Source organism: Nicotiana attenuata, unplaced genomic scaffold (assembly GCF_001879085.1).
Source record: "Nicotiana attenuata strain UT unplaced genomic scaffold, NIATTr2, whole genome shotgun sequence".
NCBI classification, from domain to species: domain Eukaryota; kingdom Viridiplantae; phylum Streptophyta; class Magnoliopsida; order Solanales; family Solanaceae; genus Nicotiana; species Nicotiana attenuata.
The window spans coordinates 217,092-232,553 of NW_017670967.1; positions in this window are offsets into that span (position 1 = coordinate 217,092).

Consider the following 15,462-nt stretch of genomic DNA (forward strand, 5'->3'; position numbering starts at 1 on the left):
AGGGCATATAGGGAGTTTTTCCAATTAAAGGACAATCGAAACGGGATTTATTTACTAAAAGATTCAGGGTCGCCACTTGGGGTAATTTATGGTGTCCCAAGTCACCGGTTCAAATCCCGAATCGAGAAAAGATTGACTCTATTTTACAGTCCGCGAACCAGAAATCCGAGTAAGGAATTCTGTTAACCCGAGAGAAGGTGTTAGGCATTCCCGAGTTCCGTGGTTCTAGCACGGTCGCTCAACTGTTATTATAGGCCTATTATCTGATTTTATTACAAGTTTTAAGCCTATGTGCATTTTTAACCTTAACCGCTTTTAATTATTTTTAAAGAAAGATTTGCAACGTCATTTAAAATATGTCTTGAACCACGTCCCATAAATGCAACCGCGGTTCGTAACACATTCTATGTAACATTGTTGAGATGTGGATTTGGATCACATAAATGCGCACCCGCGTTTAGGAAGGTAAATTATTAAAATAACGCGCCTAAATCAACTACGCGTTTGCAACTTTGCGAGGGCCATGAAAATTCGCTAAATGGCACGCCTCGATTTCTAAGGATAAATAAAATTAATTAAGCGAGGGCCATGCAATTTAAGGTTTTTGTTTTGGCACAACACACCTCTCCAATTTTAAAAGGGAATTCAAACTAATTCTCGGAGGGCCGTAAACTATTTGTGTCATCTAATATGGCTCCCCTCCCATCTACTTTGAAAATCCAATTAATTAATTAGAGAAAATTTGAAGAACATCGACTTATTAAAAAAAAAAATTCAATCCTATTGACAGATTAGCAACCCCCAAATTGGGCCTGGCTTGAGGCCCAGCATTCACGAATCAACAATCGGAGACAAACCACGCCGGGTTCAAAAGAAAACCCAAATTGTAATGGACCAGCTTTAACAACCATCGAGGGCCTAGTTCGAGCCCTCAATGCCAAAACGTTGAGCATTTGCATTTGAGCTTATAAATTAGATTGCTTCAAGAACATCAAAAAATTATTGAACATCCTTCAATCAAGTACCGAGACACAATAAATTGTGTTGTTCTAAGAGAATCAAATAATTACTGATTGGAACACACCTAGTCACGTTCCTCTTATGTGGAGGCTACAATATCAACTTATTTTTATCATTCAGCATCTAATACCACCACAAATCTTTACCCACAAAAACAAAATCACTAATTTAGACTCCAAAAGGAAATTTCAAACAATAGCCTAAAATCAGAAAGTGATTCAGAATACTGCATTGATTTTCGAACATTGCGTGCAAACACCTTTTGCAAATATCCTTAAAAGTTCCTTTTATACATATCCCCAGCTCAAACTCATAAAATCCAAATAGCTAAACCATAACTTGTTCCATATTTCAAACCAATAATTGAGAACAAAGAGCTTAAAGGACACATCTAACAAGAAATAACTGATTACAAACATAATTATATCCTATTCACTAATGAGTTTATATGGTCAGGTTCTTTCTAAAAAAACTAAACAGTAAATAACATGCTACTTTGAGCTAAAATAATAGTAGTCAGGGAAATAACTCTTACTTTACACCTTGGAATACAAGGTCAAACATCATTACATTCAAATTGATTCTTAAGGCTTATATATGAACATAGATTCAGAACTTGATTTCAGAACACTTCATTACACACAGATCCAGAAATTGATTTCTAATTAAAAAATTTCACACAACATCATGTCCAATCACATTTCTCTTAGATCCAAACATTGAATTACATTCAATTGATCACCATAAGGCTAGAAAAATATCTAGAAATGAAAGGAAATAAGAGGTAAGGGATCAACAACAGCAGTAGCAGAAATCAGCAGCAATGCAACAGTATTAATAAGCTGAAACCAATCCTAGCTTCAAACCAATTCCAAGCAGATTCGAACCCAGTTTCTAAACCTCAAACTCAAATTAAAATAGTACCCCAAACACAAATTTTATCTCAAAATCAGCTTTAAAAAAAAAAATTAAACCATCTTCAACCCATTGAATCAGAGATTGCTTCAGGAATTCAAAACCTTAGGAATTACAGGAAGAAATCCAATGGAAAGTTGTTTTTTTATGAAAGTATTCAGCTGTTTGTCTTTTCTGGATTTTTATCTCTTCAAAGTCTGACTTCAACCCCAAGTAACAATGCGTTTATAGGCAAACCATTAGGGCAGCCGAAAAGAAATCAAGTTTGCATTTGAACCCTTTTGGAATTTTTGTTTTTGCTTAAAGACCTTTAGCCAAATATCAGATTTGCATATTAATCCCCAACCCAGCTTCTTAGAAGCTTCCCAATATGTTATGCTCAAGATTCCCTAGGCCAATTTCCTAGACTACCCTCGAACCCCTGATATTTACCCCTCCACCCAAATATAGGTATGGTTCAAAACCGGCCCAAGTTGAAAAGATTCGAAACATGAAAAATAAATAAGCCAGAAGAGATGAGGTGAGAAGATGAAGGCTAATACCTAAAATGAAACAGACAAAAAAAATGAAAGAAGGAAAAAGAAAGGTAAAAATACCTAAAGACCAGCCTGAACGCGTCTTGAATTTAAACCTCGAACCTTCGATTTTGGCCGAAATGGGCCTTAATCGTATGTTCTCAAGAGAGAACACACGAATAAAGCCGATTTCAACCTTGAATCTTCAAAAAAAACTCGACGATTTGGCTTTTGGAATTTTAGGGTTCGTCTCTTCAAATCCAGATTCGAGAAGTTCCGGGGGCATTCGAAGGAAACTAAATGGGGACTTGGAATGAGGGGGGTTTGGGTGTTCTGGGGTGTGGTTTTGGTGGTGTTTGGAGGTGGTGCCGCCACCGGAAGTGATGAGGACTTAGGGGCGGCTCTAGGGTTTCCAGGGGTTGTCTCTGAAGAGACGAGATGAGGAGATGATTGAGAGGGGGGGGGGGGGGTTAGGGTGTTCGGACAGATATATACTTATCCCATCCCCAATTCCCACCCGTTAGATTTGAGGAAATTAACGGCTTAGATTGACCCTCCCCAAACGCGGTCGTTTCAATTATGGTGGAGAGTGGACCGGGTAAGGAATAGGTTTGGGCTGGAATTGGGTGGGTTTTGGGTATTTAACAATTGGGCCTAGGGGAGAATAATTCGTTTCTTTTTTTTAGTTTCTATTAAATTAAATTAAAATAAAAACAAACCTAAATTAATCTCTAATCAAATTATCCTATTAAATTAATTACTACAACTAATACATACTACAACTAAATAAAACCAAATTAAAAGAAAAACTACCCAACATTCAAATTAATATTAAAAGTGCAAAAATAACTATTTTTGTGATTTTTTCCATTTTTATTAAACAACTAATTTGTTAATCTATCCTAAAATGTAGAATTAAATCCTAATTGCAAATGCAACATATTTTTATTTTTATTTTTCATTAATTAAATAAAATAAAAATGCGCAGACAAATGCAAACAATTAACGAAAAATGCTACAAAAATCTACAAAATTGCAAACAATGAAATTTTTTTTTGCTTTGAATTTGTGGGAGTAATTCATATAGGGCAAAAATCACGTGCTCACAACATGACCATTCATGAACCGATGTATTAATAAGTTGGTCTATAATATGGTGAACCGACCAATGAAAATGATAAAAATACATAACAAGTTAGATTTGCTTCATGAACGAATGTGTTATAATTTGCATATTGTATATACATGTATTCTATTTTTGGAATACGAATAAATAGCATACAAATGCTAGTAAAAGGCGGAGTGATTGCGAAATGTGTTATATATTAAAAGGTTGTGGGCACAATTGAGATCAACTATTCCAACTGTTGTTATAATATAATGTTGTTTAACTAACTCAACAATCGGATATGCAATAGAAAGTCAAGACATATTAGTCTATGACATAAGAAAGTTTGCGTTGAACTTTCATGACAATGAAACGAGTCTTAAAATATTTGAAATATACTCAAAATTATGCTTTGCACTATAATAAGTATCCCGCGATAATAGAGGGGTATAGCGATGTAAATTAGATCACTGGTTCAACCGATTCTAAACAGTCGGTGGAGGAGTGATGTCTTGGAAATCGTCCAAACAAACGTGCATTGATCGCTCTACAGTGGAGATTGCGTTTATAGCCTTAGACAAGGCCGGTGAAAAAGTTGAATTGCTCCTGAATTTTCTTGACGATATTTTGTTTTGGCCCAAAATCATTGTCACATATATGCATATATTGCGATAGCCAAGCAGCAATAGGAAGGGCTAGGAACATTATGTATAACGGAAATCTCATCATATACGACGAAGCCATAAAATTGTTTGGCAACTATTCTCTAGGGAAATTATCATAATTGACTACGTGAAGTCATGCGATAATATGTTGGATCTACTTACAAAAGGCCTAACTAGAGAGGTAGTTGAAAGATCATCGAGGGGAATGAGACTATGACCGAGGAAAGGTCATTGTGGCGGTAACTCTACCTAGATAACTGGAGATCCCAAGATCTAGGATCAAGGAGCTCAAACAAAGTCATTAATGACGGTTCAACATTGTCAAATAAAATTTCTTTTTGGTCCATTCTCGTGATGAGACAATGTTCAGTACCAAGGATAAAGCGATAAGGCTTTTTAATGATTTCTAAGTTTGATAAGGGGTATATCAATAGTGTATATACGGGATAACACGATTAGAAATTACCTATGTAAGCGTGAAGTGTAAGCTGCTTCAAGGAGAATTCCATAAGGCCAGTTCTTTACACACTTGTCACGTACCGGAATTCCCCCATTCGGGACCGTGATGGCGCCTAACATTTCACTTTCTAGGCCAATCAACGTTAGAGGATCTTTAAGCCAATTTTAATAAATTTCAATACGTACAATAAATTAAGGCGAAGTGAAACTAAAATTGAGTGCGGAATAACATAAAAACTAATAATATCTAGTATAGCCCGGATCTAGAGTCATAATTCACGAGCTTCTAGAGTTTCAACATACAGAGTTTGAAATAAGTTCAACTGCCTCGAATGGTAAGGACAGTAAATAAGGGGAAAGTGGAAAGGGACTTCAAGGTCTGTGGACGCCAGCAGATCTACCTCGAGTCTCCAAAAGCAGTTCCGAGCTGAAACACCTCACGTACAGCTGGGACCAGTACAAAAATCTGCACAAAAAGTGCAGAGAGTAGTATGAGTACAACCGACCCAATGTACTATGTAAGTGTCGAGCCTAACCTCGACGAGGTAGTGACGAGGCTATGACAAGACACCCGCGTAAATAAACCTGTGCAAATAACAATATACGTACAACATAACTACAATTAAAGGCTATACATGTAGTATTGGGAGGGGACACGCGAAAGGGGTACAAGATACGATAATTACAGCAGGAAGTGATCACCAGAATAGTCAATATGCCTTTAACCAGTAAAACGAATAAACACAATGAATAAAATTGCATGACTCATCCTTCGTGCTTTTACTCTCAACCTCACTATGAAACAATAACAACGACACGGCATCACCCTTCGTGTGTTTACTCTCACTTTCATCATAAATCAATAGATACAGCACGACATCACCCTTCGTGCATTAACTCTCACATTATGGCACAACATCACCCTTTGTGCATTAACTCTTACAGTTTGGCACGACATCACCCTTCGTGCATTAACACTCAAATACGGCACGACATCACCTTTCGTGCATTAACACTCTCCCTTACCATATAACAACGAACATATAACAACAGGGAGATATAATGAACAAGAACAAGCCTTACATCAAAATGGTTCCATAATACCAACCTCAACTTCAGAAACAATATTCAATTATTGCAGATAGTCCATAAACGCGGAAAGAATGATCAATTTAGTAATTAACTAGTCCAAGCATGGATATCATGATCAAATAAAGCAATAGATTACAAGAAACAAGTCCCACCCACATGCTTTAACCCAACAACAACGCATAAGTACTCGTCACCTCAAATATATGTCTTACCCAACATCTAAACAAGTAGCAAATAGGCAAATAAGTCCTAATCCCTCAAGTCAAGGTTAACCACGACACTTACCTCGCTCCAAAGGTCAACTCAAAGCTCAACCACCACTTTATCTTTCAAACAAGCTTCCGCACAAACAAAATCTAGCAAATTACCAACCAAACGATTCAAAATAAGCCTTAGGAACTACCCACGATTGAAAAAGATTCAATTTAGGTCATTATTGAAAACATCAACTCCCGGGCCGCTTGGTCTAAATCCGAAATTCGGACCAAAACCCGATTGTCCATTCACCCCCGAGCCTGGTTATATAATTATTTTGAAATTCGAATTCAATTTGAGGTCTAAATTTCAATTTTACAAAAATCCCTAATTCTACTCAAACCCCCAGTTTTCACCATGAAAATACTAGATTTTAGGTTTAAATCTTATGAAATGTAATGGAAGATTGAAAGAAAATAGGTTAGAATCGCTTACCAATGGATTGGGGAAGAAGGGCTCTTGGGAAAATTGCCTCTAGGGTTTTCTTGTTTTGAAAATTTGAAAAATGAGAGAAAATCCCATCTAACTCGAATTTGACCACTTGCAGATGTCGCAATTACGAACCTCACAAATACGAGAAAACCTTCGCAATTGCGAAGTCCCATCATCTCTACTACCATCGTGTTTGCGATGATTTGTTCGCAAATGCGAACTGTGGTCTTCCACAATTGCGACCCAAATGATCGCAAATGCGGCCAAGCCCTTCCCCTCCCCCCCTCCAGTCCTACTTCGCAAATGTGAACATGAGGTGCCCAACTACTCTTCCCAATTGCGAGGAAGTAGCTCAAAAATGTGAACCTGACAGAGATTCCGCCATATCGCAAATTCAAAGCTTGACCTCGCAATTGCGAGGTTTGAGGTCTGCACCAGAACTGAAGCACACTAGCTGTGTTTTCTAAGTTCAACCACTCCGTCTATCTGAAACTCACCCGAGCCCTCGTGGATCCAAATCAAACATGCACACAAGTCCAAAAACATATACGAGCTTGCTCGCACGATCAAATCGCCAAAATAATACCTAGAACTATGAATCAAACACCAAATCAAATGAAATTTTCAAGAAAACTTTAGAATTTCTATTTTAACAACCGGACGTCCGAATCACGTCAAACTAACTCCGTTTCTCACCAAATTTGACAGGCAAGTCATAAATATAGTAATGGACCTATACCGGTTTCGAAACCACAATACGGACCCGATATCAATAAAGTCAAACATTGGTCAAACTTTTAGATTCATTAAGCCTTCAAACTTTAATTTTCCAATAAAACACGATAACTCGAGCTAGGGACCTCCGAATTTGATTCCGGGCATACGCCCAAGTTCCAAATCACGATACGGACCCAACGGAACCATCAAAATATGAATCTGGGTCTATTAGCTCAAAACATTGACCGAAGTCAACTCAATTAGAATTTTAAGGCAAAATTTCATATTTCATCAATTTTTAACATAAAATCCTTCTGGAAAAATACCCGGACTGTGCACACAAATCAAGGAAGGCTAAAATAAGGTATTAGGTCTTCAAAACACAGAATTAGGTTCGAAAACATTAGATGACCTATCGGGTCATTACATTATCCACCTCTAAATTAATCGTTCGTCCTCGAACGGACATAGAAAAGTACCTGGACTGGTGAAAAGGTGTGGATTTCTATTTTGCATGTCCGGCTCGGACTCCCGAGTAGCTGCCTCAACGGGCTGACCTCTCAACTGCACTCGAACTGAAGGATAACTCTTTGACCTCAACTGACAAACCTGTGAAGCTAGAATAGCCACCGGCTCCTCCTCATAAGTCAAATCCTTGTCCAACTGGACTGAACTGGAATCTAACACATGTGACGGATCACCGTGATACTTCCGAAGCATGGACGCATGGAACACCAGATGAACTGCTGATAAAATAGGCTGCAATGCGAGCTTTTAAGCCACCTCACCCACTCTCCGAAGAATCTCAAAAGGTTTGATATACCTAGGGCTCAACTTGCCCTTCTTTCTGAACCTTATCACACCCTTCATGGGTGAAACTCGGAGCAATACCTTCTCTTGGACCATAAATGCAACATCACGAACTATACGGTCGGCATAACCCTTCTACCTAGACTGAGTTATGCGAAGTCGATCCTGAATAATCTTGACCTTATCCAAAGCATACTGTACCAAATATGTACCCAACAATCGAGCCTCCCCCAGCTCGAACCATCCAACTGGCAATCGACACTCCCTCCCATATAATGCCTCATAAGGAGCCATTTAAATGCTCGACTAGTTGTTGTTGTTGTAGGAAAACTCCGCAAGTGGCAAGAACTGATCCCACGAACCTCCAAAGTCTATAACACAAGTGCGGAGCATATCCTCCAATATTTGAATAGTGCGCTCGGACTCTCTATCCATCTGAGGATGAAATGCTGTGATCAATTCAACCTGCGTGCCCAACTCACGTTGTACTAATCTCCAGAAGTGCAAGGTAAACTGTGTACCTCGATCAGAATGATAGACATGGGCACACCGTGAAGACGAACGATCTCGCGGATTGAAATCTCAGCCAATCGCTTTGAAGAATAGGTAACTGCCACAGGAATGAAATGCGTTGACTTGGTCAGCCTGTCCACAATGACCCAAACTACATCGAACTTCCTCTGAGTCCGGGGGAGTCCAACAACAAAATCCATAGTGATATGCTCCCACTTCCACTCAGGAATCTCTAATATTTGAAGCAAACCACCAGGTCTCTGATGCTCATACTTTACTTGCTGACAATTTAGATTCTACATATGCAACTATATCCTTCTTTATCCTCCTCCACCAATAATGTTGTCGCAAATCTTGATACATCTTGGCGGCACACAGATGAATAGAATATCGAAAATTGTGGGCCTCCTCAAGAATCAGCTCACGAAGTCCATCTACCTTAGGCACACAAACACGACCCTACATCCTCAAAACTCCATCATCTCCAACACTAACCTGCTTAGCACCACCGTGCTGCGCCGTGTCCCTAAGGAGAAGAAAATGAGGGTCATCATACTGCCGCTCCCTGATGCGCTCAAACAAGAAAGACCTTGCGACTGTACAAGCCAAAACATGACTGGGATTTGAAACATCCATCCTCACAAACTGATCGGCCAAAGCCATAACATCTGATGCAAGAAGGCTCTCTCCAACTAGAATGTATGCAAGGCTACCCATACCCACTGCCTTTTTACTCAAGGCATCGGCCACCACATTGGCCTTCCCGGGATGATACACGATAGTGACATCATAGTCTTTTAATAGCACCAACCACCTCCTCTGCCTCAAATTGAGATCCTTTTGTTTGAACAAGTACCGCAAGCTCCGATGATCCGTGAATACCTCGCACGACACGCCATAAATATAGTGCCTTCAAATCTTCAACGCATGAACAATGGTTGCCAACTCTAACTCATGAATAGGGAAATTCTTCTCATGAACCTTCAACTACCGTGATGCGTATGCAATCACCCTGCCATCCTACATCAATACCGCACCAAGTCCAATACGAGATGCATCATAATATACCGTATAAGATCCTGAACCTGTGGGCAACACCAATAATAGAGCCGTAGTCAAAGCAGTCTTGAGCTTCTAAAAGCTCACCTCACACTCGTCTGACCATCTGAATGGGGCACCCTTCTGGGTCAACTTGGTTAATGAGGCTGCTACAGATGAAAACCTCTCCACAAACCGACGGTAATATCCCGTCAAGCCCAAGAAACTCCGGATCTCCGTAGCTGAGTGGGCCTAGGCTAGTTCCGAAGTGCCTCAATCTTCTTAGGATCCACCTAAATGCCCTCTGCTGATACGACGTGCCCCAAGAAAGAGACTGAGTCCAACGAAAACTCGTACTTCCAAAACTTGGCATATAACTGGTTGTCTCTCAGAGTCTGAAGTACAATCCGAAGATGCTTTTCATGCTCCTGTTGGCTACAGAAGTAGATCAAGATATCATCAATAAACACAATCACAAAGGAATCCAAATAGAGTTTGAACACCCGGTTCATCAAATCCATAAATGTTGTTGGGGTAATTGTCAGCCCAAATGACATCACTAGAAACTCATAATGCCCATACCAAGTCCGAAAAGCTGTCTTAGGGACATCGGATTCCCTAATCCAATTGATGGTAGCCGTAACTCAAATCAATCTTCGAAACCACTTTGGCACCTTGAAGTTGATCAAATAAGTCATCAATCCTGTCACGCCCCGAACTTGGGCCTAGACGTAACTCGGTGCCTGACTACATATGACCGAGCGAACCAACTGGCTGGATGACTCAACATGTGATATAATAACATACTAAATGCGGAAGATAAACTAACACATATTGATATACTGAAAGTCTGTATGATAAAAATCAAAGTGTGGAAACACTAATACAAGTATGAAACATATATGTAGCCAACATTACTTAACATGAAAAGCTTGCAACTCTGTCTAACTGTTACTCTAGTCTACGAAGCCTCTAATGAAGTACTAAAAATATTGACTGTCTGAAAATACTGAAGACTATAAGGTAATGATAATGCCCCGAAAGAACTGGGGATCACCAAATAGTTGGTACGAGAATCCTAGTGCTCTGAATCGTCAACCTGTAAATCATTACCTACATCATGAGATGCAGGCCCCGGGCAAAAGGGACGTTAGTACATTTGAATTGCACTGGTATGTAAAGAAATTGAAAGAAAGAATTATTAATGCTGAAATTGAAACTAAGCTGATAACTGAGAATTGATAATTGATAACTAAAATGATAACTATTAAAACTGAAACTGAAATGATAACTGAGAACGTATAACTGAACTAATTGCATTGGTATGTAAGCAACTGAAAGAAAGAATTATAAATGCTGAAATTGAAACTAAGCTGATAACTGAGAATTGATAATTGATAACTGAAATGATAACTATTAAAACTGAAACTGAAATGATAATTGAGAACTTATAACTGAACTGATAACTGATAACTGAACTGATAACTGGTAACTGAAATGATAACTAATAATTGAAATGAACAAAGGAAGTAAGGATATGAATACTCCCTCTTATGAATGATGAACAACCTGTTTATCTGAATAAGCTACGGCCTCGGGCCTAATATATATGTGCACAAGCTACGGCCTGAGGCCCAAGTATACGTATACATAACTACGGCCTCAGGTCCAAAAATGTATAAAGCATAAACTACGGCCTCAGGCCCAAACATGCATAAATCATAAACTACGACCTCAGGACCAAGTATGCATAAAGCATATAAACTACGGCCTCAGGCCCAAATACAGGTGTTCAACAATCAGGAACTGAGAATCGTACTGAAATACATGATGCTGAAATATTGAACCATACTGAGTTACATGATACTTGAATGCTGAATAGAGCTAGACTGAGACATGTATTCATGAACTGATTATGAAAATTGAAACTTCAACTGATTATGACATGCTGAGTACTCTAGACTGAGACTCATGGGCATCAAACCCAAGTCTATATTAATTACGCACTGATTTCACAACGTTCAAAATGAAAGTCATGAATGAGTTACGAAGGTAGAGAATAGAAGTTCTGCAACTATTCAAGGAACTAGGCTTAACTATATTTTTGAGGCAATTAGTAACGTGGTAAAAGAAATATAGTGTAGGGAGTAACATTCTCAAACATTGAGAGTTAGCCTCACATACCTTACCTTCCTGCTCTTGAGCTTAATAAAACGTTAGTCAACCCTTTCAAATTTAGTCTATAGCAATACAAGTTAAAGGGATCCCATACTAGCTATAATACTCATGTTTTGGTTACTTAAGCATTTTATCAAACACTTGATGAGAGTAAAGCTTCATAGTCCTCATTAATGGTGTTTCTACACCCAATGACCCATTCTCGTGCTCCTAGATAAATTCTAAAGTCTCAAATGGTTATAATCAACATCATTCTTCATCACCTATAAGGTAAACAACACCTTTAACCAATAGTCAACAATCAACAACCCAAACCTATAATCCGTTCATGCTTTTCTATCAAACCCATCAACTCATATCTCATGAACTAGAGTCTATTATCATTAATCCAATGCTAGAACCAATAAGAGGGTGAAGACATTACCTTTTTGAAGTTCAATCCCCTTGAATTCGAGTTCTAGGGTTCCTTCTCCCAACAATGATGTCCCAATCGAATATCTAATGATATGGAGGGTTTACCCATGTTAATAAGATGTTGGGAAATAAAAATTAACTTAGAATCACCATTAGAACTTACCTTGGACGGTGGAGGAACCTTTAAGGAGTTAGGTTTTTAAGAGCTTCCCTTCCTAGAGCAAGTTTTTGTGTTTTGGGGGTGTGGGGGATGAAGTAGGGCTTTAAAATGACCCCCCAAGTGCCCCCCCCCTCGTGTACCTAAAGGCTTTACCGCATACTTGACCGTGCAAAATGGCAGTATGTCACGCCCCAAACCTAGGCCTGGACGTAACACGACACTTGGTGCTTGACTACATGTGACCGAGCGAACCAACTGGATGGCTAAATCAACATGTGGTATTATAAAATACTTAATGCGGAAGATAAACTAACACATGCTGATATACTGAAAGTCTGAATGATAAAAATCAAAGTGCAAAAATGCTAATATAATTTTGAAACATATATGTAGCAAACATTGCTTACCCTGAAACGCCTGAGACTCTGTCTAACTGTTACTCTAGTCTATGAAGCCTCTATTGAAGTACTGAAAACACTAACTTTCTGTAAATACTGACAGGCTGTAAAGTAATGATAATGCCCCGAAAGAACTGGGGATCACCAAATAGCTGGTACAGGAATCCTAGCGCTCTGCATCGTTGACCTGTAAATCATTACCTGCATTGTGAGATGCAGGCCCTAGGCAAAAGGGACGTCAGTACATTTGAATTGTACTGGTATGAAAAGCAACTGAAAGAAAGAATTATAAATGTTGAAACTGAAACTAAGCTGATAACTGAAATGATAATTATTGAAACTGAAACTGAAGTGAGAACTGGTAACAGAACCGATAACTGGAAAGATAACTAATAACTGATAACTGAAAAGATAACTGATAACTGAAAAGATAACTGATAACTGATAGCTGAACTGATAACTAAAAAGATAACTGATAACTGATAACTGATAACTGATAACTGAACTGATAACTGAAAAGATAACTGATAACTGATAACTGATAACTGATAACTGATAACTGAATTGAATAAAGGAATAAGGATATGAATACTCCCTCTTCTGAATGATGAACAACCTGTTTCTGAATATTAAACTGCGGCTCCAGCCCAATATATATATGTGCACAAACTGCGGCCTCGGGCCCAAGTATACGTATACATAACTGGGACCTCAGGTCCAAAATGCATAAAGCATAAACTGCGGCCTCAAGCCCAAAGATGCATAAAGCATAAACTGCGGTCTCAGGCCCAAAGACGCATACAGCATAAACTGTGGCCTCAGGCCCAAATACAGGTGTTCAACATTCAGGAACTGAGAATCAAACAGCAATACATGATAATGAAATACTTGAATCACACTGAGTTACAAGATTCTGGAATACTGGATCACACTGAGTTACATAATACTGGAATACTGGATCACACTGAGTTTCATAATAATGGAATACTGGATAACACTGAGTTACATAATACTGGAATACTGAATGGGACTAGACTGAGACATGTATTCTTGAACTGATTATGAACACTGAAACTTCAACTGTTTATGGCATACTGAGTAATCTATACTAAGACTCTGAGGCATCAAACCCAAGTCTATATTGAATAAGCACTGAGCTCACAATGTTCAGAATGAAAGTCATGAACGAGTTACGAAGCTAGAGAATAGAAGTTCAGCAAATATTCAAGGAAACAAGGCTTAACTATATTTCTGAGGTAATTAGCAACGTCGTAAAAGAAACGTAGTGTAGGGAGAATCATTAACATTCCCAAACATATAGAGTTAGCCTCACATACCTTAACTTCCTACTCTTGAGCGTAATACAACATTTGCCACCCCTTTCAACTTTAATCTATATCAATACAAGTCAAAAGGATTCCATATTTGCATAAATTCTCATGTTTTGGTCACTTAAGCATTTTGTCAAACACTTGGTGACATAAGCTTCATAGTCCTTATTAATGGTGTCTTTACACCCAATAACCCATTATGTTGCTCCTAGATAAATTCAAAAGTCTCAAATGATTATAATCAACATCATTCTTTATCACCCATAAGGTAAACAACACCCTTAACCAATAATCAACAATCAACAAGTCAAACCTATAATTGTTCATGCTTTTCTATCAAACCCATCAACTCATATCTCATGAACTTGTAGTCTACAATCATTAATCCAATGATTGAATCAATCAGAGGGTGAAGATATTACATTTTTGACGTTCAAACCCTTTGAATTCGAGTTCTAGGCTTCCTTCCCTCAACAATGATGTCCCAATCGAATATCTAATGATATGGAGGGTTTACCCATGTTAATAAGGTGCTGGAAAAATCGAAATTAACTTAGAATCACCATTAGAACTTACCTTGGGTGGTGGAAGGACCCTTAAGGAGTTATGTTTTTGAGAGCTTCCCTTTCTAGAGCAAGTTTTTATGTTTTGGGGTTGTGGGGGACGAAATATAGCTTTAAAACGACCCCCCACTAGCGCGCCCGCGCTACTGGAGGCTTTCCCGCGCTAATGACCGCGCTAAACAGCAGTCACACTGCCTCAGCGGCCGCGCTACCGGCGCGCATATCGCGTATTGTTCTGTAAAACGTGCATAACTTTTTGCACAGAGATCCGTTCGGGCTCCATAACATATCGTTGGAGAGATATTTCAAAGGCCTACAACTTCCATGCTTTGGGTTTTCTCAAATTCTTTACACATTTTCGCTAAACACTGATGGAAAACAGACCTTCTGCAAACTTAGTCGATTTTGTCAAATCTTATGCACCTCACTTTCCATCTTGATTTTGAAACAACTATTTTCACCCATAATCATCTCGATGGGACTTCACATGCTCAAAATATATCCTTACTACTCCTTTAACTCATTCATACCTAAGCCGAATTTGCGGGGTGTTACATAGTAGCACTGCCACAAGTGCGCGGCCGCGCACCTGGGCGCGCATATTGCGCACTGCTCTGTAATGCGCACATAAATATTTGCACAAACTTCTGTTCGGGCTCCATAATATATCTTTGGAAAGCTATTTCAAAGGCCTACAAATTTAATGTTTTGGAGTTTCCAAAGTTCCTTACATATTTTCACTAAATCTTGCTGGAAGACGAACCTTTTGTAAACTTAGTCAATTTTGTCGAATCTTATGCACCTCACTCTCCATCTTGATTCTAAAATAACTATTTCCATCATACTCATCCCAATAGAACTTCACAGGTTTAAAATGTA